General features: G+C 42.4%; 2 long non-coding RNA genes across 9 annotated transcripts in view; one reads left to right on the forward strand and one right to left on the reverse strand.

Annotated features, from left to right (window-relative positions):
- LOC138114711 (uncharacterized) overlaps positions 1-14,025 on the reverse strand; it is a 316,350-nt gene extending 302,325 nt beyond the window's left edge. For 5 of the 8 annotated variants that reach the window (XR_011152739.1, XR_011152737.1, XR_011152743.1 and 2 more), the window contains exon 1: positions 13,983-14,025. This is a non-coding gene — a long non-coding RNA (uncharacterized lncRNA). The remainder of the gene's footprint in view (positions 1-13,982) is intronic. The other 3 variants (XR_011152742.1, XR_011152738.1, XR_011152740.1) reach the window with 2 other exon arrangements.
- A 1,683-nt stretch (positions 14,026-15,708) lies between these two features.
- On the forward strand, positions 15,709-16,485 carry LOC138114977 (uncharacterized). The gene is made up of 3 exons (XR_011152898.1): positions 15,709-15,788; positions 15,874-16,037; positions 16,157-16,485. It is a non-coding gene; the product is annotated as an uncharacterized lncRNA (long non-coding RNA).
- The last annotated feature ends 4,113 nt before the right edge of the window (positions 16,486-20,598 follow it).

A 20,598-nucleotide genomic window follows, 5' to 3' on the forward strand; every position in this document is an offset into this window, starting at 1 on the left:
TGGAGAGAAATCTGTTCTTCAATGCTTTTGCTACCTGTTCTGCCAAAATTGGCTCAGGAAATGATGCACACTCACACTTGTGCATCACCATTGGGTGCTTTAGAAAACACTGTAACCAATACTGTCACAATACAGCTCATTCCTATTTCTTCTTCAAATACTGTGTGTGATTTTAATCTCATAAACAAAACATTCACAGCTGCCATGAGCACTGCCTTGCCTTACCCTGTATGTCAGGGTGTGCCCTCCCAGAATATCTATCCCAGCCCATTATGCAAAAAAACAACCAGTCCTTTATGGCAGAAACTCCGGAGCCCCATTAGCCAGGCAGACAGACGCATTTGGAGCGCAGATCCCAGAACATAGGGGAGCCATTGTTTCATTTCTGAACAGGCCATGGAGCCTCCATCACATGGGGGAAACCTTTCATGTCTCTTGGATTTAGAGGACAAGTCCAAACGAAAGCAGGGGCAGAGCAGCTTCTGCTAAGCAGGTCAAAGTTTTCCTCTCTCTGCTGAGGGGAGATTTTCTGTAGGAAGAAAACAGGCTCCCACAGCTGTGACAAGTGAGGAGACAGAGCTAACTGGCAGGACAGAAAACGAGGCTATACAGGGACAGTCTGGCAAAGCAACCAACTCTAAATACAAAAATTGACCTGGTCTGGTGACAAAGGGGAAGAAACAGAATGCTAAGGGTATATTTAGGTATATGTATATAAATATGCTGATGTTTTGAAGCTCTAAAAGTACTTTTATATCAATTAACTTCCCATTAAAAGTCTGACTGGTGATCTTCCTCACCACAATAATTCAGTAAAAAGTGACAAGACATGGCAATATGAGCATCTTAAGGAACAACAAGGTAAATCTTTAACTCTCTTGTTCTTCTGGCTTTAGTTTAGCTCTGTATAAAAATCAGGACTCAAGTCACACTGTGTGACATGGCAGCCAGAAGCTAAGCTAGTAAGGTCATAGGCACAAAAGGATCTGAAGTCTCTCCTACTTTTCAACTTGTTTCCAAATTTCCAGGGTTGGTTGCAATGGTGCAGTTACTTGTGATCTATCTTTAAGCCAAGAACGAAATGTGGATTTCTTACATTGCAGATAGACAATTACAAAGACTGTCTACATTGAACAGTGACAAAAACCAAGTCTCCTGGACAGTACATTTCCCAACCACATGTCTGGCTGCCAGTCAGACTCAGGATCCACAGAACACTAGGGGAGGAATCAGGTCCAAAGTGTCTGTCAGAGACCAGGGTCACCTGGTCTTACAAGGGTACACCTTGTCCAGCCCCACAGTGGAGGTAGAGGGGAAAGAGTGAGGAGCAGGAGGGAAGAAGAAAAAAACCCCACAGTTTAACAATTCACTCCTTGAGACAAAACATGCAAAGACTTCTCTGCTCCAGGCTCAAGTCTAAACTCCTACCCAAATATGTGACTTCATGTAAACAACGTGAGCAAGCCTGGATTTATGAACTGGATCCTCATAATGCAGATTAATTTTCAGCAAAAACAATTACACATTACTGTGGAACACAGTTGTCAAATTCTGAGAAGCAACTAAGAAATAAATACAGTAATCCCTACATAAACAGTCTGTAAACCACTTAGTAATCTTGAAGACAAGAACCTGGTATTAAAGATAAGTGGTAAACTCTGAGGGAAGCATTTAAAATGAAGTGCAAGCAGAACATACATGACAGATTTTTGGGGTTTTTTATGCCTTCAGAAGTCAAACTCCCCATTCTAACTGGGTGAAAGAAGTTATGTGCATCCCTAAGCAACCAGCTCCTTTTAACTTTTTTCTCAAGGGCAGTCATGGAAGATGTTTTGTACAATGTTTGTGCAAGGTGAATATTTCTTTATGTTGAATCATATTCTTGTTGGGGTGCTGGATTAATGCACAAGTAGGACAGGCATCTAGATGGCTTGGGCAGATCCCCTATTTCCACATTAATAGAACCATTCAGAGAACTATAAAATTCATATTTTAGTGACACAAGAATTTTTTCTGGATAATCTACAGACAACACAGATATTAAGTAGACAGCACTTCTTTTGCAACAAGAAGCACAAACCTTGCAAACTTAACTCCTGTCCAAGTCAGAAAATCTTAAACCAGAAGTGAGAATCTTTTTCTCAAATCAAGTTTTGCCATAGAGAAGTTTCTTTAATACCTCCAAATACATCAATCCAACAAGCAGAGACATCTTTTAGAGTTATGAAAGCAAACAAGACTTCCTCTCTGACTTTTAAAGCTTTTATAGAAAAACAAGCTATCAGAATATTTGGGGTTGGTTCCTTCTAGTTACAGATCCAAATTCTATCCCTAATACCACTTGCCTTTGCACTGGCACATCATGCATTCAGTTGCTTTTTTACTTGGCAGGTTTGTTCTGTTCTGACACTGCCCTTGCAGGAGCACAAGAATGGTTTCTTGGGAGGCCAAACTCAGTGGTCCCAGCCCTCCACTGCAGATCCCATTATTCTGGCATTACTATTCACCCCCCAATAGAAGTGTGCTAATAATAAGGGGCTCGATGAAAACCAAACAAAACTACCCTGCTACAACTCCATGTGAAATGTTGACCCAAGAAAAATAAAGTGTGCCTCTTGGATAGACATCTGCCCACTTTGCACAGCAGATAGCAGGGGGCCTGCTGCAGGTGCTAAGGAGAGGGATTTAAGCCAGCTTCCAAAGTTCATATTGATAAATCGTAGGCATATCACACCAGCCATCTGCACACACCTCGTCACATCTGCAGGCCTTGCAAGGAGCTCAGGGAGGTTTTACATACAGCTGAGCAAACCCTTCCCTCCTCCATTCATGCTGGAATTTCAGATCCCTCACACTAGGTTCAGCTCCTACCCTTGCCAAGAGCCTCATTTGTCTCCACCAGCTCGCATCTCAAAGCCCTTCTCTCAAGTTTGAAATCCACAAGAAATTCTGTTGCTTCTTATCATCATTTTCAGCTTATTTCACCTCATCCTCTTATGTATTTATACACACACAGATTCTACCACGACTTCCCTCTTGAGACTGCAAATGTAAATCCACCTGAACAACTTTGGGGACCAGTATAAAGACATCTCACAGCTCACATTTTTTATAGCCCAGTCTCACAGTTCCTTCTTTCTGCAAAGACAGTGCCCAATTCCACTGACATAAAAAATATCCAGATATGTATGTGCTATTCTCACTAACAAATAAAGGAGACAGTAAATGTAATAACCTTGCACGATGATCTGGTGACTGTACAAGCACTTTAGCACATATTTAACACTATTCTTATTCATCAAAACACATAAAACCAACACAACTTTAAGCACATTTACATTTTGCACAGCTTTAAGCACAGAATACATTTTGCTGAACACAGCCATGTAATTTAAGTCTCATCCATGAGGGTGATGGTAAATCAACATCACAAGGTTGAAATCTCAAAGACTGACAGAAGTTTTGGGTTTTTCCTGCACACCCTTAGATTAAACTCCCCTTTACATAAAAAACACCTAAATGAAGCTTAACTTTTGCCAAGAGAATCCAGTTTCAGATTATTTTGTTTTTCTTTTGCATAAGCCTGCGACTTTCACATAATCCACAAGCAAATAGCTCTATTCTGTAGATTAGAAATTATAAAAGACCATGTAATCAGCTGACAAAAGAACTGAAAACAACCCCAGAGGAAACACAGAGCTGCTCTGCAGGCTCACAATGTGCTGCTCTGTCAGCCTCCCACTCCTTCAGCAGATACTTCTGACATTTCTTGTGTCATTACTGGACTTTATGAATGGGGCTGTAGGATGTTTGCTGGAGAATAATCAGAAAGGGAAGGGACATGGTATCACAGACAAGGGAGCCGCTTCACTCTCTGCTGACCAGACCCAAGCAATTAGTTCACTGCTTTCTCCTACCACCAACTATGAATCACAGCTCCACATTGTATTAAAGGCTGAATTGTTCCTCATTTTTTAATAAGGATGCTTAGGAAATTAAGCTATTGTAACCTCAAATAAACTGCACGTGGTTTGATGGCTTTATTTATTTCACATGTACCCAAATGTTTAGGTACTTACACAAAGTCTCATCAACTTTTTTGGGCCACAAAAGTCAGCTGTAATTCTCACTAGAGTTACCCCACTGAGCTACAGCTCTTTCCACTTCTGGTGCAGACAAAACTATCACAAACACAATTCCTGACACTGCAGCTCCCTGCTCCCACTTGGCTTGCCCAGCCACACACATGAGAGAGGCAAATTACACATGAGGGAAGGGAAAGCCCTGGTGGAGAGAATTGGTTTGCAAGTCTGAGATGAAACAACACTGCCAGTTGTGCAAGAGATCACAAACAGCAGGAACCCAGTCTGGGCATTTCTGTTGTCATCTGCTCTTTACAAGCCTGGGCAGTACTTTCAACTAATTTTCAGAAAAGTCTTTGGAAACAGCAGCCTTATTGTTTCTGGGGAAAGGACAGTTCCAATAAAAGGAATGCCCCAACAGATAGAAAGGATGCAAAAGGAACATGAACCACAGCTCCAACTCTGTGGTACATCCACAGTTTGCATTCAGCAAAGAGCTCAAACTGCCTGAAAGAAGGGTTTCGACAGAGCCAAGGCTCCCACAGGAGTCCCACCAAGACAGGCAGATCTGTTCAAGAAGATTCCTTCTGCTTGTGGGGCTGCTCTTTTTGCTCCATTGATTTCCCAGGGCTGAGTCTGCCAAGTCAAGATGTATCTGGGGCAACATCTGGCTAATCAATAAATATACTCAGTCATTTATTAGAAGCTCAGCACCACCATGGCTTGGCCCTATGGGATCACAGCCAGGCCAATTCCCCTGTTCTGTTGATAAATAACGCAGCTGTCAGGGATCACCTGGCCAATCAGCAGTAGGTAGGGGAAGGATGTTTTCTGAGAACTTGGAAACGAGAGGGCTTTCCAAGGTGATTAAGCATTGGGCATTTTGAGGAAGGAGCATCAAACCACTGATTCAGGTAACTGTGAAGTGTGCTCTGTTTTCATCCCACCTGCCAGCCTGGCACACCCCGCAACAGCCACTGATGGTGTCAAAAGCTGAGTCCTGGCCACCAGCAGCCATTAAAAATCCCAGAGCACTTTGCCAAGGGAAGGGCTCCTGCTGAGCTAAAGACCTGCTCTGTGTGGGATTTCTTGGTGAGGTATGAGCAAGATGCTTACCTCAGAGACAAGCAAATAGGGAAAAAAATATTCACAAGTACTTGCTAGAATACAAAGAAAACCAAGTTTTAATCTCTTTATAACCCTTTTGCATTAATTTTTGCTAAGCTTTAGAGTACTATGATTAGTAGAGAACATTTTTATAAAAGAATTTTAAGTACCAGAATGTTCAATTAAAGTATGAGTAGAATATTATAAAACTCATAATTCATGATGTCTGGTGGGGTTACATAAGCTAGAAAGGAAACTAATGCCATCTGCCATGTAATTGCTCAGCATCAGCAGATGATGGATTTTCCCAGACCAGGAATAGTTTTCGTATGGACACACAATCATTACAGAATGCTTAAAAATGTAAGAGTTTCTCAAGTTCAGTATTATCTCCCTGCTAAGTCGATGTAATTGTTATATGGTAAAGGCATATATACCCTGGATGCATTCTTAGTCATGGAATGGTAGCATCTCAGGTCACAAAAGCATGGTTACATTAACAAATTCATGGAAACTAATATCAGGTGATCAAGCTTCATGAAAAGAAAACAGCAAAGAAAAACAAATATAGGACAAAAGAAGTAATATCAAAGAAGATTTAGACAATCCATGAATAAATAAATTTTAGCCTTTTTGTATAGAGTTTGGCCTGTTTATTGTTCAATCTTTACAATTCAAGCTTTTTTCCAAGGTGTTTTTATGTCTATTTAATCAGAAAATATTTTTCATTTTGCCTATCTGGCTCAAGATGCTCCCTTAAACACGGAGGTTTATACAGCAAGTGGAGCTGAAAACTGAACTGATCCCATCACAAGCAAATTATCAGCTCTCCAACTGTGGAAGCAAAACTTCACTTAATCTGATGGCAAATAACATGCATTTCTCCAGCAATTCCTACTTTGGCTAATCAGTCAGGCTGATGGATGTTTAGCACTTACCTTAATGCAGATTTTTGCTTTAGCTAACATTTGTAGAAACAGAATCAATTACAAGCTGGAGATTACTAGGCTGATGGGCTTTCATGCTATTGCAGTTGACCGTGCAATTGGGTTTCTAAGTGACAGACACCACAGGACAGTCTCAGCTTGGCAAAATCCTCCTTTACTTTTCCACTTATCTAACATATTCTTCATTCAGCGCTTTAATTTCCCACACTTTGCCTTTTTTTCCCCGGAGCCATCTGAGCAGAGCCTATGCACACACGTGTGCTTTGCCATTTCCTCATGAGGAAATACCTACATCAGGGTGCCCCCAGCACAGTGGAACAGCCCCCACTGGCACAGCCCTGGGACAATTACAACGTTATCTTCTTGACCAGTCAATGTTCAGATGTGGAAGCACTGCGTGAGGGAAGGCTTTAAATGTGGGAGCTGCACAGAAGTCTCTTGGTCAACACAAAATAAAGCTCAGCAGCCCTCTAGAATAAATGAGAAACCTTCACAATTAATGCTTTTTGCCAGCATGATCCCAAGCAAAACAGCCTTCTTGCAGTTAAATATTTTTAAAGAGGCAAATGGTTCCTGTTTAAATGAGTTTGATTGCTCCTTTCACCACACCCAATCTTTACTAAAGATTATATATTTATTAGCAGTTATCATAGTCCTTTTTCACTTTCCTAGAAAAAGCTGTAGAATTAGGAGTCTTCAGCATCTCCATTAGAAATGCTGGTGCTCAAAATCAAACCTACAACCCCTGCTCCCCAGCAGAGGTGGGGAAGGCCCAGCATTTCACAGAATCGAGTCCATCAATAAAGGTAATAAGAATGCAACTGTTTCCAAAAGGTCTCATCCATAGATTAGATGGGCATATTTAGGGGATTCACCCTATTAAAATTTTAGCAGGTAGGTAGCATATGTAAGAGGGAGGGGTTTTTTTTTCAATTAACCAACTGTCTTCTAGCCCAGAGCTAGAGCCTCAAATGTTTTTACAACACAGCAATACCCCAGTTCACATCTGTCAGCTGGAATATTTACAGCTTTGTAATTATTAAAATTGTCTGAACTGCAGAGCTACAAGCTGGCTGGCTTGGATGAGGCAGTCTGCCATAAGGTACAGAAACAAGGCACTTGCATCTAATCAGGATCTGTCAGCCACAGTTTCTCCCTGCACCACCACCCCACAAGTTATTTCACCATAAAAGTGAAGTGACATTACATGGCTTTTACCATCTCTGATTAGGAAACTTCCAGAGTCTCCCTGCCCTGCTCGTATTTTGCTGTCATAGATCTTGTAGAAACTTGCAGCTCTTTACTAGGTGGTCAGTTTTGGCTGAAGTCAACCAAAAGCTTCAGAATTTGTTGAATGGGGAGATAGCCTGGCAGTACCCTCACCTGGGCCATAAGTGCACAAAGTACTCAAAAACCAACTTGTGGGTCAACACAGCACTGACAAAGCCAATCCAGCATCAACAAAAAGTGATTCCCCCTTACAGATAAGCACCTAAAAGGAGAGGGATGACTTGAGCACCACTGACCCCAGAAGGAGCACAGAGCAGGTCCCAAGGGCACGGACAGGTGAATTTAAAGGACATGGTGAGGCCCAGATCTCACCCACTATGCTGATTAGCTTAATACTTGCATAAAAACATGGATTTAGGCATAAAAGACTTTGGGACCTTTTTCTCCCCCTCCCCCAGAGAGTTATCTAAACTCACTGGTACCTTCTGTTTTGTTAACATCAGCAGCTCCTCTTGGAGCAGACCTTCTACTGAAATTATGTGTGCAGCAGAGCTGAGAAAAAAAAAACCCACAACCATTTGCCACCAATTTCTTTCATGGCAGGTTTTCCCAGTGCATCACCAGTTCTTTGGTGCACACACCTATGGCCAGGCCTGGCCACAACCTGTCCCAGTGGTGGGAAGAATTCATACATAGGAGCCATCCCATGTTGGGAGACACCATTCTTCATGCAGAAGATTCTCTAAATGATATTTGCATTGAAAAATGTTTACCCTCTGTGTGTTCCTCCCCAGGAACAACACAGATGTGGGTTCAGGTTTTTTAAGAGACACTTGGATAAGTGCAAACACATCTCTTTTGTAATCAGCCTGGGCTGACCCTGTTTAGCCTGAGGTCAATGACCAGTGGCATCTGACCTGCCAAAGTTAATGCGGCAGAACAATAGGAGTGGGTTGGCAAGGCCTTATCCTATTACCTTTTTGATACCAAATTAATTGTTTTTCTCCCTCTCAATGATTCTCTGACCCTTCAGCTATATGTGTTGCTGGCACAAAGTGATGGATTAAATTTAAGCAAGTACATTTCTTGACATTGTCTTGCAGATTTAAAAGTTATTTAGGTCTTCCTTTCAGCACTAAGAGGTTTAAGAATGTGCTTATGATTGCAACCACATTTGATAGTTAAAGAACACCGCAAATATTAATTAGCTTGGCAGTATCAGAGACAAGAAAACCAAAGAAAAGATCACAGCACTTATCACCAAAAAAAATTCCACAAGTAATAAAGGAATTAAGATGCCCTACAAACCATAGGTATGCAACTCTAGTGTCTGGTGTTCCCTTAATTGGCAGTGCTTTATTAATTGGCTAACCCAAAAACATTACTTGTAGAATAAATATAATTAGTTAGGCAGATATTTTTCAAATGGAGAAACAATCCATGATCCTTTGTTGGATGAGGATAGCATGCATGGAATAGTTCTTGGTTCCTATCACAGCTTGAAGTTTTTACTTCCTTGGTTTTGGGCCGCTTCACCACATGGAATAAACTGAGGTGACATGGTGGGTACTAACAGCATATTGAAAGAGTTGAAAGAAGTCTCTTCAGGATTTCCTCTATCGTGCATCAGTGAAGCAAGGAATCCCAAAAACCTGATTTATGAATCTAAAGTTGAAAACATTCAAATTTGCCTGTAGGTGATTGTAAAACATCAAGGCACTGAGCCCAGATCTGCACGTTCTTTGCTTGGCTCAGCTCTCCGTAGGCAGAGCCACCTCCCCTGCTCCTCACAACCACAGAGCACAAGTGTCACGTTCTGTCAGGTTGTAACACCCACAGGAGGCAAAAATAGTTTTCCTTCAGACAGTATTTCACCTGTGCTAGCTGGCAAGGGCCAAATCATCAGCCAGATACAACCTGGATTGGTTCCTCTGAATCCATCTGAACCGTAGAAATGAGCATGAATTTGGGGCTAACTCATCTATGGGTTTCAGGTGTTTTGGAAAACAAGGAAACCTGGTTCCCACACTCCTTTAGCCTCCCCCCACCAAAAAAAAAAAAACCACAAAAACCAAACAACCACACAACCATGCCATTGGAAAGTTTGGTTCCCAGCTCCCTTGATCCTCTGCACAGACCAGCTATTATCTAGCTCAAGTAGCATGATAGCTTTAAGCATATGCTTAATTATTTCCAAGAACACTACCAAAACTTATTTACTGACAATATTTTTTCAAATAAACATACTAGACTATTTTCTTAAACTGATAAGAGTGTAAAACCTCATAGGTGTTTTCTCAAGATAAAGAAAACACTTTTTCCTGGTTAGGTCACCAAGTACCTGAAGAATTGCATATTTAGTCACTGAAAAATATTAATTAAAGTATTAGACAAATTAACTTATTCTGATTTAAGCAGTATTGGATCACAAGAAAAGAAAAGGATCAACAGAAAAAAATGTTACCACCAGGTAACTTCACTTATTCAACAGAGTTAAATATTCCCTTAATTCATACTCCAAACTTCAAATATGGATGATTAAGCATATACATTAGCGAGATGAAGAGCAGAGGATTTTACATGACAGCTCTGCCCAAAAGTGATAATAAAACCTGCCTTAGGGAGAAATTGGGAGAGAGGTAGTAAAAGGATAATCTTGTTATAATGATTTATGGTTTATGAAAAAAAAAAAACAACCCACAGTCTAAAGCCATCTTCAATTTTTCCAAAACATTCATACCTGCATTTAAATACTTCAGTAAGAACAGAAAATTTTGCCTCTGTTTCCAGGATAATAATATACTTCATTAATCAGAAGCTCACAGGAATATGTTCAGAAAGTACAGAATTGGACTAATTTGATTTTCATGACTGATAACAGCATGAAGAATTTCACAAAGATGAGCATGGTTATCTTCACATTTGGGTGCATTTCTGGCTGTGGGGTAACTCTATAGACACACTTTTGGCTTCCAGTGACTGTAATGCAACAGGGACAGGAACCACGACATTATCCTGAGATATTATAACTGTAAATAATTCAGAGGGTGTGGAAAACAGATAAAGCCAAATCACTGATAGAAGAAAACTATATAAAAACACACATCATGACCTTCCCAGAGCAAAGTTATTAGAACAGCTGGATCAATAACAAGCAAGTTAGAATACCTGTTTCAACTGCATTTTTCATTTTGGAGAGTGATAATACCAAAACCTGCCAAAAAACTGGCAGTCTTAAATACCTATATAATGTGATTTTCTATATTGCTGAATTAGAATATTAAGTTTTTGTTTTACATATATAATGGAAAAGTAACACAGAAAAGAAAAAAAAGAAAAAAACCACCCTGAACTAAGAATGTTAACAGAGGAACTGCAGTTAAACTCCAAAAGAAAAAAATGTACAAGCAAAAGATTTGCAAGAAGATGCCAACGAAAGGTTGCAGGAATTACAACCTGAGAGATCACACTCCTATCCCTTTTTATCAATGTTTAGGAACATCCAGCACAAAATGTTTGAGCTCAGTGCAATTTCATTTCTGCTATAAAAACCTATGCTTTAAAAACATGATGCATTTCAGCTAATTCCCCATGATTTGGCTCTAGACATGGTGCAAATGGTCAACACATGGCTAACAGCTCATGCAAATCTTCTCTTAAACAGACTGAGGAATTAATATGTAATGCAGGTGAAAGGACTAATTATATTCCACAAATAATGAGATTCATAAAAACATATTGAACTTGGGAACCAGCTTTCAGAAAGTTTAAACTAGAGGAGGCAACTGCACTCTGCTTTTGGGATGGGTGCTTGTTGTTGTTCAGAGCATTTCTGAAATAAAAAGCAAAGACTGCACTCAAATGGAGAGTAACTGCATGTCTGTGATGCACAGATTAAAAATATTTACCTTTTGACTTAGAAAACATCCCTTATGTCTTCTATAGTTATTCCTCATTTTTAAATGACAGAGAGAACAGGAAACTTGCTGATAGAGCTACAGTAAAAAAACCCCTGATATCACTACACTCCCAAGTGCATTATTTCCTAGACCCTTAAGCAACTTAATAAATGCAACAGCTGACAGTTGTAAATAGAAAGAGCTTAAAGTGTACTATAAGACATATTTCTCTTCAAGTTTTAGGTTCTTATCCATCAGATTTCTAAGCAACTTCTGTTTCATATTCCAGTAGAGCAAGGCTTTGTATTGTGGTCACCTGGTCAGCCATGGATTAGCCCAGAGAGGCAGCAGAAGCAACCAAAAATTCATGCAGAAAAGACCATAACATTCATCTTTTTCTACAGCAAATTGATGCAAGTTTTTATCAGCTAGTAAAGCCAATAAAGTAACATTACTTCCCTCATTCAAAGAGTAAGACCAGGGGTGAAAAGACACAATTCCAGAGAAGAGGAAAAGATCATGCTGGTTACACCTCCACCTTGGGCACAGCATGGACAGAAGCAGAGGAGCTCCAGGCTCTGGGAGATCAGTCTGGATGCACCTGGCTAGAAGGAACACAAGCACTGCCTGAGCAGCTCCTTTGGCAAACAGGGGTAAACCTTGCAAAGAGAGAATTATTCTGGTATAAGACAACAACAGAGGGAATTCTTGCTGATAACACCAAGAGCCATTATTCTCCTAGTGGATGCTCTTCTGTCAGATCAGTATCAGCTATTATTGTTTAAAAAATCCTAAGCAGGGGGACTTTTCCAGGCTGCCCCTCGCCTGTGGGTGATGCAAGACAAAGCACTGCACTCCCCTACTCCTCAGCATCATCATCCATAACAAAAGTGAAGCCTTGTCATCTCCTTGTAGCCAGTGTATCTCTTGAGCATCTCAGAAAGGCATGGCAGAAGAGAAGTTTTATTACTCAGGCTGCACAAAAATTCAGTGAAATTGTTGCCTTTTCCAGTTCCATTTTCAAACAGCCACTTCTGGTTGGTTCTGTTCATTCATCACTTTGCCAGCACAATAAATCCCCCACAAAACTCTTTTGGGGGTTTTGGCCAACCATACAACTTCATCACCATCATGCACGTGGTCAAGTGCTGCCATCAGCTTGAGAGAACACCAGACTCCAGGGAGAGCCTGCCCAGATGGACATCACCAGGCACCACCCCAAAACTCCTCCTTCAGCTCACCCCGCCCCTTTCCCTGCCTTGCCCAGTGCCATTTTATTAAGATTGCAGCTCATCAAGCATTCAACAGCACAGTTCCTCACACACTTCAAAATAAGTCAGCACATCAGTGCTCCCCTTCCTCTCTTACCCTCAGCTTTCAATTAAATTTAGAATTGATTTTGAAAGTACAGCCTGAATGTATGTGGTTCAAAATGACCTTGTAACACCTTTCCTTGCCTTCCTGAGCAGGGCTCTTGTACTCCAGCTCAGGCGTACAAGAAAAAAAACCTAGAAACAGGAATTTGCTCTAAGCTCCTGTGGCAAACTACAAGTCTCAAGCTGTTTAAAGTCTTTAAAGGTACATCCAAAGCTAAAGTGTGTTCTGCAGGGAGAGATCTGGGAGCTCAGGTCCAGCAGCTTTCAGCAAGATATTTAAAACCTTCCTGTGAGTTAAATGTTTCTTTTTTTATTTCCTGAAGTCTTAGCACAGTTATAACTGCATTTTGCTATAGCATCACATTAGTCATAATTAAAGCTCTTACTGGGTAAGGACGTGGCCCAGGAAGATCCCAGTGCTGTGTACCCATGGTGTGTCCAGCTGAGCCCTGTGCCCCTGGTTTCCTTCTGCTGTTCCAAGCAGGAACCCCAGGGTGCCACGGAAAAATCTTACAGGTCTTTGGGGTGGGCTTTCAAGACCCCACTCCTGCAGTTACAAAAGAACAAGAAGAGCACATCTCCAACCTCAGGCAGAAGGACAAAGCTGAAAAACATTCCAGAACTCCACAAACCAGTACACAAAAAACCCAAAGGTAATTAACCTATCGGCATTTCCTGTGTATAACCTAGACCCAGGATTTTTGATGGGCAACACAACCTTCTCTTACCATACACCTTTACACCTCTTAGCATTAAAAGGCTTCTTCACCTTCTGCAGGAAAACCAGACCAAAGCTCCTTATGTGATTCTTATTTTAACAAAATTAACTCACTCCTTACATGATTTTTCAGACTATTCCTAGGACTCCTAAAACTATTCCCCCTTTCAGTACTAACACAGACCACCATTACACTTCTCTGTACTCAGCAAGATGCAGTGTAGGAGTCAAGAAGATATTTACTATCAAAGCAATAAATTCTGTTTTACTCCACTTACAATTTTGACAGAGCATTGCTGCCCCAGATGAAATATATGTATTTTCTGAAGTATAGAATTAACTTTTCAGCCATGTGAAAATAAATGTACTATTTTCAATTTCAGCATGAACTTTTACATAAAACTCAATTGTTTCAAGAAAAAGAGCATGAGATTTAAGCACATTTGCAGGTTATCCCCACAGTACACATATAACAACATTAAACAAACAAACCCTCTTTCAATAAACAGAAATTACCCATCCTTTACCTAGAGCAGAGATTTTTTTTTTCCTGTTCTCTAGAAAAGCAACACCATAATTATGAGAAAAACCAAACAAATGGCAATGAAAGTAAAAACCCTTACCTAGAGAGAATGCAGCAAGTGTTGAGTTCCAACCAGACCCACACAGAGTGACTGCAAGCAAGCAGGTGTTATGAATATTCTAAATAACAGCTACAGCTGGGATCTGTTTCATTAGATTAGGGTCTTCACTACAGAAATGGTTCCTATTTGCAGCCTAAGCTGATGCACTCAACAGTCAGGCCCAACATTTAACACCATAAGAGTAAAATCCTACTCCTTGTGCTCAAGATGTAATCACCCAAAATTAGAGGTTCTAACGGGGCCATGCCCATCACTGGCCAGTGAATTGCACTACTCCTAATTTGTTTTGTGTATGGGCAAACCCATTGCTCCCAGCAGGAGTGGCTCCAGCTGGGATAATGCCAGAGGTTTTGTCCACAGCCAGCTGATGTTGCACCTTCCTTGAGAGCTGCCACCACCTGAGAAAAAGGGCAGCCCCAACACTGCAGTTCAACACCCCATATTTGTAAAAAACAAATAAATGATCAAAGCACGGGCACATGTTCCAGTACCCACCTCACCCCACCTGGTGACCTCCTTAAATGCAGTGGGCTGAAAAAGTGGTCAGGACTGGAGATGTGGATTCATGTAAATAATGGCATGAAACAGGTATCAAGGAGCTGAGACTCCCCATCAAATTCTTCTGCTACAGGACATCTCTCTATAAAGTCAAAAAAGAAAGGCTGGGAGACAAGGCTTGATAAAAATGGGGGAGTGAGGCACAAAGTTCCAGTGAGGCAAATGGCTCTGCCTGACATCCTCCACCCTTGTGCTTCACCTGAAGTAGATAGATTGCTCAAATGTCAGGACAACTGCACTGAATTGATAGAATTTAAACCAACACCGAGGATATGGAAAAGGTTTATACTAATAGCACCGTGGCAAATTTCCTCAGCTGGGGGCTGGTAACACAGGGTTTGTTGGCTTTCTGCACCTGCAGAGAAGGACATGCAGGTGATGTAGTTGCTGGTCATGGCCAGAAATTATCTCCTGATGGCTACAGATGTGTTCATTTCTAAGACTTTGCTTCTAGTAGAAAAGTGGTGAGGTTTATTTTTTTCAATGGCATCAAGTGCTTGAGTAAACTGATAAAAAATTCAAGATTCATTTGGGCCACATGAAATGCACCTTGCCCATTCTGTGAGGATTTCAGGCTGTATTGTTATTCCCTCAATACCATCAGTCTAAAATGTTAAAACTTGTAGAGCACGGCATAATGAAGCAGCTTGAACCTGAGAGCTCTGCCAAGCATAACATCAAAACTTTCAAAGAGTGAGGTTAGATAAAGCACCAGATATGCGGCAAATTCTTGATTGAAATAAAACACCAAACATTTCTCCTTGGCTGGCAACAGGTGAATTCACAGAACGGGTTTCCTTATTCACAGAAGTTTCTTTTATAGCAAATTCAAGGGTTTCCCTGCTTCCCAGGAAAACTCCGTTTTGCAATATGTTTAAAATGTTATCAGCTTGGAAAAAAATAACACTGCTTTAAACTGATGGGAAAAGAGCCCATTGGCTCTAAAGTTACCATCCCCGAGCCGGGCACTCGGTGCTGTTTGGGGCCTTTGTTCAGGCTCAATCAGCCGTCGAAAATCAGAGCTCCCGTCACTGCCCGTGCTGGGCGGGATGACCAGGAGGGTTTCCCGCAGCCTGGATTGGGCGCTAATTACCTGTTCAACCCCCTTGTAAATACCTGTCAGAGGAGGGAGAGCTCAGCTCCCGGCTGAGAGAGGGCTGGGGCAGCAGGACCTGGTTGGGGCTCCCCCTGTGCCCCTCACGGCAAAGACATCACCGCAAATAACATGTCTGCAGCTTCCTTCCTTCCTCCCTCCCCACACTGGCAGTGATTTCATGCATACAGCAGCTAACATGCAAAAATTGTTTTACAGACCCTAAAGCTGAAGGTGGGGGAACCACCAGCAAATCCCTGTCCGTATTAGTACCCTTGCAAAGTATAAAAGTCTACAGGTTGTTTTGACCAAGGACTCACGTTCTCCGTGGTTGTTAAAATACCCAAGTCCTAAACTTCACCTGCCTGAAGAGGATGGGGAAGGTGAGTGGGACTCCCTTGGCCTGCAGAGTCACTGAAAGGGAAATTTATCTCCCAAACAAACAGCCAAAAAATAAATGTGATGCTCCAGAGACCTTTGTTCCTCTGTCTTGCACCCTCAGAAAAATAATGTGGAGATGCTTGGAAATAAAGATGAATGAGAAAAGTTTTCTGATACCCACTGGAAGTTTTTACTGTCGCAGCAGAGAACGCCATGGGAGAGTAAGAGCCTTTGCCCGTCAGCAACAAACACACAGGGTGGCTTGGATGGATTGTGCTCCTCACCCCGACATCAAAATAAGCCGCCCATGGGCTGTTTCCTGGGAAAAGCGTTTATTTTTCCATCCAAACAGGGATGGTGGGAGGCTCAGCCGCAGCCCCCCGGCCGGCAGCGCAAGTGGGTTCGGTCTGTGCGCGGCACTGTGGGACCAGGGACCGCTGCTGGCAGCAGCGAGGGAAAAGGAAGGAAAAGGCGGGGGGGGGGGAAGCTTAAAATTTTGCAAGAGCAAACAATCCTCCCGCGGGCAGCGGTAAATAAAATAACAGCAGCGGGGTGATTTGCAACCATGTAACGGGCTTTTGTCTGGGCCCATTTCTCGCCGCCGGGAGGGTTTCTGTGTTCCCTCTCCGCAGGGTCCCGATGTTCCCCCTCCGGCTACAAAGGCCGGGGGCTGCAGCCCCTCCCCGGCGCTCCCCCCGCTCTGCCCACGCTGCGCTCCCCCTCCTCCCGCAGCCTGGGGGGCTCTGGGGTGTGGGGCTCTGCAATTTTGGGGTCTGAATTGCTGGTGTAGGATTTGCCAGCTTTAAAAACAGCTTTTGCTCATCTTTTTAACTCTTTTTTGTTTTTTTTCCTCCGCAGTTTACATTAAGCCCGTTGGGCATTTTGTTCCCTGTTGGAAAGTTAGAAGTATTTATAAGTCTAATTAGAGGCATTTATAAGAGTGATTAGTGTGAAGCATCAGCTGCTGGCGGCATTCTGTGTGTCTCTGTGTGTGTGTGTGTTCACACATGGATGCAACACTACAGTTTACAATTTGTTCCTGTGCCTCAAAGCTGTGAAATGCCCTTAATTCCCCCGGCACTGATGGCAACAGTGGGCACTGGCTGGCTCTGTCCAGTGGGTCAGCACCGCACAGGATCACATCTCTGGGGACGGGCGGTGTCTCCATATCTTTGTGCACTGATGTAGGAGCAAGAGGTTAAGAAAAAAAAAAATTAAATGTAAAGAAAAAAAGAAGAAAAATTATGTATGTGCTGAAAGCTGCTGTTAGACTCATAGGGACAGAGACCAACGTGGCCCCACTCCTGTCTGCCCAGGGGCTGTCTTGCAATCCCTCACCTCACAGGTGCAACGTTGTCTTCCCCTCTTTTCCTTTGCTGCTGGACATTAACTCTGCATCCTCACCCTCCATGGGCCTGGGTGTGCAGCACAGATGAAGATGTCTCTTGGAGGAGAGGCTCACACCCAATCTGCTTTGGGGAACAAAACCACCTGAAAGTGAACTCAAACACCGTGGGGGTTGTGGGGCTGGATGAGTGGTTGCCCCAGCGTGAGGGGAGCTGGAGTTCAGCCAGGCCCCTGAACATCCCAGTGCTGAGCATGTCCCTGCCAGGGGGCACACAGGATTCTCCTCCGGGTCCTGGCCACCGGGCACGGCACAGCCGGGGACGGCTGCCGGAGGGAGGGTGGCTGGTGCAGCATAGGGTGCTTCCAAAGCATCCAGCCTGCAAACCTCTGTGCTTCCAGCCTAGAACCATTGCCCTGAGCCTGGGGCAGCCCCACAGGTTGCTCTGGATCCAGTGAGCACCCCCCAAACACCTCAGCCTACTGAGAGCACCCCAGGAACCACAGCCCCACCACCAGCTCCGGTGCTGGGCTCCAGTGCTGCCACAAGCCAAACTGTCTGACAAGATTTTGAGCCATGTATAAGCTCTGAGGTCCTGCTCACAGGCACAGGACCTGATCACTGTCCATCTCCTAAGACTCCTGGGACAAGTGTCAGTGTCCCTGTGTCTCCCCTGGCCCAGAGACAAGCCAGCAGGTCCCGCACCAGAGCTGCTGCCTGCAGAAATGCCTCGAGTTAAAGTTGCTTAAAACGACTTGAGGCAACTCCTATGAGTTCAGGCCCTCGCTGACCAGGGATTTCTTTTTTCTAGTCATCATATAAACAGAATTAAAAGGTCAGTGCTGCCCCCACATGCTTACAAAAGCTTTTGGTTGGAATGGCTTGAGAAAGATAGGGAGATATGTAGGGAGCACTGTAACAATATATTTGTTTTGCATACCTGTGGTCTGTTTCCCTCTCACCATACAAACAAATAAAAAACTTTCCTTGATTTTTGATTTCAAAAACTTATGTGAAAAATATCTTCAGATTTATTCACATTAATTTCACAGCTATGTTTAAAAGATTTTCTGCAAAAACAGTCTGTAGTACATTTACACTGACACATAGGGATGGTTTGGCTTGACTTTTTAATAGTTCTTTTTAGGGAGACATTAATAAACTGATGGTCCCCAAAATCACCTACAAAGTAATATTTTTTTTCACTTAGTCTCCCTGTAGCTAGTCCATGCAGCCCTTATAATCCACATAGCAATTTTTTTGAGGGCAGGCAGGAATTGCTTTTTCATTTTTCCTATGTCCATGTCTGTACAGCTACAGAAAGTCCCACACAAACTGAAGGTGAAACACAAAGGAGAGGAGTTACAATGAACTCACTTTACTCCAAGTAGTACCAAGTGACCATGTGAAGGGATGTACAAAAAAAACCCAAGCTATTTTTCTGTCTCTGGTCTTTTCAGTAACAGGGAGGTTAAGGTATCCCTCCTGGCAGGGGGTGAGACTCAAATGTCATGCTGAAGAATGACGTTGTGTGTGTCCCTTTAAAAACATTGAATAGAAACTAGTTTAAATTTGAATCTAAATAGATAAAGTGAGCTGGGTTCAACCTGGAACTGACTAAAATGTTTTGTGCTACATGTTCATCAGGAAAAAACAAAGTCCCCTTTTTTTTAAAAATCTAAACGTTGCTTTTGAAAATTTTCAGTGGCAAAACATTAAAACACTGCTTTATTTTATAACAACAGACTGTTTCTTTCATTTCAGAGTTACAGCAAGAGCCAGACCCTGCAACGGGGTGGAGATTCAGCTTGGAAATCCCCTGGATTTCTGGCTCAATTTGTCCTTGTGCACAAAACCCAGGCACCACAGCCAATAAACTTGTTTCAAAAAAGTGATGTGTGCCCAAGCCCACCCCAGGCGTGTGGGCAGGAAGGATCAGGCAGGATGTGGGCTGCTGCAGGGCAGCACTGCCCACCCAATCTCCATGGCAATGAGGGGTCCCACCAGCTGGGTCAGCCCAAGCAGCCCTGGAGGGTGTCCTGGGGTCTCCATGGGCCTGCAGCAGGTGGCAGGCCCAGCCAGGTCCCTGCTGAGCTGGCAGAAAGCCATTCCCTTGTTCTGTGGGACAGAGGGAAGGATGGGAAGGTGCTGGGAGGGATGAGCAGGCTGAGTTGCAGATTCAATTCTGTGTAGACATCTTTTTGCAGTCCACACAGGAAATTTTGCCACAATAAATTTCATTCAGTCTTCATTTTAGTCTTTTTTGGAGACTCATTTGAATGCATCTACTAAACAAATCTCTCTTCTTGCCCAGGCTTCTTTCAGCTTTAACTGTCCTGAATATGAAATCTCCCAACTGGAATACAGGTACTTCAGGGCTTCAGCAGAAAAAAAAGTCCAAGTCTTTGAATTCAGAGAGTAACAAGACCAGAGGTGGGGTTATAGAACAGATTGACTTGGATGGAGGAACAATAAAATTTATGATCCTGCTTTCCTAATTAGCCTGGCTCCATGGGTGCCAAAATCAGTGCTGGAAATACACAAATGTCATGAAACCACACAAAAAATAATACAAAAGTACTTTAATATTGTCTGTTTAGAAACTGCATTTTCAGAAATAGAACAAATGCAAATGGCATCATCACTCTGTAAACATCTTCCCTCAGACCCTTCGAAACCTCAATGCAGATTTTAAATACATTTTCACGAAGAAAACAGTGTAGAAAAAGAACAAATAATTACAATGCATTTGAGAAAAGTCCTGAAATTAATTTCAAAAGGACATGATTTTAGTATAAGAATACATTTGTAGGAACAGTATTTTTGTTTGTTTAGCAATCCTCAATTTTTCCAGCAGGAGAGCTGGATGGGCACTCTCTGTACCATCCTTCATTATTTTCAATTAGGTAATAGATGTGAAGTTACTTTGCCTTTGTTATAAACAGCCAGTGGTACTTCTGAGAAAGGTATATTAAATGCCAGAAGGAAAATGAGCAAGAAGATGTAAGATGGAGCCTGATCCTGCTAACACCCCTGCTCTTCCAAGCAATCCTCTTTCTTTTCTACTTACTGTGCAGTCTAAGAACTTCAGGATTAAGTCAGATCTTAGAACTATAATTCCATTTATTTTTAGAGGCAAACATGCCTTTTGCTCAACATAAATGTTTTTATTTAAAAGGAGGCTGTCAAGCCTGAAAGCGTTTTAAATTCACGTTTAG

Source organism: Aphelocoma coerulescens, chromosome 9 (genome assembly GCF_041296385.1).
Source record: "Aphelocoma coerulescens isolate FSJ_1873_10779 chromosome 9, UR_Acoe_1.0, whole genome shotgun sequence".
Classification (NCBI taxonomy): domain Eukaryota; kingdom Metazoa; phylum Chordata; class Aves; order Passeriformes; family Corvidae; genus Aphelocoma; species Aphelocoma coerulescens.